This window comes from Aulonocara sp. 'chitande type north' Nkhata Bay, linkage group LG23, assembly GCF_057382095.1.
Source record: "Aulonocara sp. 'chitande type north' Nkhata Bay isolate Kocher_YH1m ecotype deep benthic linkage group LG23, A_spYH_male_GT1.1, whole genome shotgun sequence".
Lineage (NCBI taxonomy): Eukaryota > Metazoa > Chordata > Actinopteri > Cichliformes > Cichlidae > Aulonocara > Aulonocara sp. 'chitande type north' Nkhata Bay.
In genome coordinates, this window is record NC_141365.1 from 21,867,124 (window position 1) to 21,870,581 (window position 3,458).

The following is a 3,458-nucleotide window of genomic DNA, read 5'->3' on the forward strand; positions in this document are numbered from 1 at the left end:
TTTCCTGATGATTGTCTGTGCGAACGTTACCGTTTCTCAGCACAATCTATAATTTATTTGGAGAACATCCTCAGGCCATATATTACGCATGTGACACATCGCGGACATGCTCTCAGTTCTGTACATATTATTTGTATTGCACTTCGGTTTTTTGCAAACGGGAGCTTTCTGTATAATATTGGTTACGCTGAGCACGTTTCCAAGGCTATACCGTCTGTCGGGCAGTCAGGAATGTTACAGTTGCACTGAAACGTCTCCTGTACTCGTTTGTGTTCCCCGGTCATAGACCCACAAGATTCATCAAAGAGGGATGCCACAAAATTGCAGGTATCAGGATGACCAAAACTTAATTTATGATGTGGTGATACTTGAACTACTACTTAAATTTTACATTTATTTTCAGGGTTCCCAGGCGTGATTGGCTGTATAGATGGTACTCACATTCCAATCATTGCTCCTTCAGTAAATGAAGGAGACTATGTGAACAGGAAGTCTTTCCACAGCATTAACGTACAGGTACATAGTTCCCTGTAGCATTTCAAACTAACAAATTATTTCATCATAGTAATGGATGCTAATTTGTGTTCTCTGCACTGTGAAGATCATATGTGATGCTGCCAACATTATCACAAATGTGGAAGCCAAGTGGCCAGGCTCTGTCCATGACTCACAAATATTCCGTGAATGTACACTGAGCACAAAATTTGGACATGGTGAGTTGAAAATACTTTAAAATATATAAAGACCAATTGCTTCAGGGACATTTGAACTGAAGTGTATCCTTCTGTCTTAGGAGAGTTCACTGGCTACTTGCTTGGTGATAGGGGGTATCCATGTTTACCCTATTTGCTTACCCCTTACTCTGACCCTGAACCGGGCCCACAGCAGCGATATAATCTGGCTAATTGCAGGACAAGAGCCAGAGTTGAAATGACTATCGGAATGCTTAAGGCCCGGTTCCAGTGCCTGCAAAGACTCAGGGTCACCCCAGAAAGGGCATGTGACATTATTGTGGCATGTGTGATTCTTCACAACATTGCCACAATTAGAGGAGAACACTGTCCTTCTGAACCAAACAGCAGTGATCCAAACCATGAACATCCTGACCCTCCCACGGACATACAAGATGGAAGCGCAGTCAGAGACACCATATGTCACAATCATTTCTTTTGACCCATCACCTCAACATGTTGAAAGAAGAATAAACAGATTTTTTGTTCAACTGGCTTTATTGGTCGCCTGTATTTCCTGTACACAAAGTATTAAAAGATGTAAACCTCATAAAGTGTCTCTGTTGCTTCCTCCTCTGTAACAGCTGTCAATGTTTCTTCATTATTTTCCTGTAGTAAAGAAATAAACAACATTGCTGTTCTACTGTAAACTCATATAATCTGTGGAGTATTACTCACAACTGCATGTTGGTCTGGCTCAACAGGAGGCTGCACCAGATGCAGTACACCATCACCATCAACTGATAGAATATGAGGTTTATACAGGTCACTTATAACTTACAAGGGACCAAATGGCAATTAACAAACATACCAATCACCTTACACTTCATTGTCATTATGCTCTCAAAGACAACCAAGACTGAGGCAAGGCAAAATCAGTAGGAAAATAACTTCACTACAAAATAATCCATTATGGTAAAGAGTTTATCAAATGAATGAGTCGCACTGCAAAGGTGACTGTGAAGAAAGGATGTATGCACATCATGTATTATTTTGAATTTACCCCCTATGTAGGCACTTGTGTCTTGCGGGGTTATTGACTCAGAGGATGTCCCCACAGAGATGCCTTCAGCCACAGGGCGCCCACTGTTTTGGCTGAGGGCCAACTGCTCAGCCTCTGTGAGTGGTGGTGGTGGTGGAGGACCCCCACCTGTTTTTCGGGCCTCCGCTTTTTTTCTGTTGGCTATAACGGGTCACATTTGAGCATACAGAGTAAGCAAATATGTACTTGTAATGTGCTCAGATAATTTCAATAAGTGCTTACAGAAAGAAAATTAATGTAGCCTCTAACTGCAATTGATTTACAAACAGACCAAGCACTATGGCTCATAATACAATTACACCTTACCTGTTTGGACTATATTTTTATATTTCATTTTTACTTGCTGCCAGGAACGTTTGGGGCCTGTTGGGTTGCACCTGCGCTCACATCACGTCACAAAATAAAATGTATAAAATAACAAATAAAATAACATGATAAAATAACGTGTTAAATGGGTGGAAATCCCTAGATCAATGTTTAAATTAACACTCACGCATTGACTCTGTCGGCTATGTTTTGCCATGCATGCTCCCTTTCTTTCGCAGCTGTGGCTGTGTTACTTTTTTCCGCGGAATTTGCATGTTATCGGCATATGCTGCCATCAGAATTTCGGCCTCAAGCGCTGTGAAATACATTGACCGCGCCTTCTTTCCCTCCGTCTCCATGGTGACTCGCTTAATCTGTGCTCCACTGATCAGGGCTTTATGTATCCTCGTCCGCGCGCTTCACTTGGGGTTAAAGCAACTCCGCGTTGACTGAACTACTTGTTATCAGCCTTTCTGAAACCGAATATTCCGAGTTGGACAGTTCGGGGTTACTCAACCCTGCGTATCGTTTTTCACTCTGAGTTTTCTAAACCGGCTTCCTGAAACAGGGCCCTGATGTCTCAACAGGACCTGGAAAAACTAGTCCATGCATTCATCTTTAGTAGGCTTGATTACTGTAACAGCATCTTTACAGGTCTACCTAAAAAAAAAATCAGTCAGACAACTACAGCTCATTCAGAACTCTGCTGCTCGAGTCCTCACTAAGATCAAAAAAGTGGACCACATCAGTCCAGCTCTGAGGTCTTTACACTGGCTGCCTGTCCGTCAGAGGATAGACTTTAAAGTTCTGATGCTGGTGTATAAAGCTCTGAATGGTTTAGGACCAAAATACATCAGTGACCTCCTGACCCAGTATGAACCTTCCAGATCCCTCAGGTCATCTGGATCCGGTCTTTTATCAGTTCCCAGAGTCAGAACCAGACACGGAGAAGCTGCATTCAGCTTTTATGCTCCTTATATCTGGAACAAACTCCCAGAAAGCCTCAGATCAGCTGAAACACTCAGTTTATTTAAATCCAGGTTGAAGACTCACCTGTTCTCAGCTGCATTTGAATAAAGCACCAAATCCACACTTTTAAGCTTAAACTTCAAAACTTACATTTTAACTACTGATTTTATCTATTGTTCTGATTTTATCTGTTTTGATTTTTTTTTTTTTACATACTGTTATGTTTGTTTGTTTGCTTGTTTGTTATTTAGTTTGTTTGTTTGTTTGCTTGTTTTAATCAATTTTAAATCATGCTTTTTATTTGTTTTTGTTTCCAATGTCTCTGTAAACCACTTTGAACCACCTTGTTGTTGAATTGTGCTATACAAATAAACTTGCCTTGCCTTGCCTAGACGCCTTTGTTTGGTAAC

General features: G+C 41.2%; 1 long non-coding RNA gene across 1 annotated transcript; it reads left to right on the forward strand.

Annotated features, from left to right (window-relative positions):
* The first annotated feature begins 538 nt into the window (after window positions 1-538).
* LOC147301697 (uncharacterized) lies at window positions 539-1,227 on the forward strand. The gene is made up of 2 exons (XR_015127303.1): window positions 539-713; window positions 794-1,227. It is a non-coding gene; the product is annotated as an uncharacterized LOC147301697 (long non-coding RNA).
* Window positions 1,228-3,458: the final 2,231 nt, after the last annotated feature.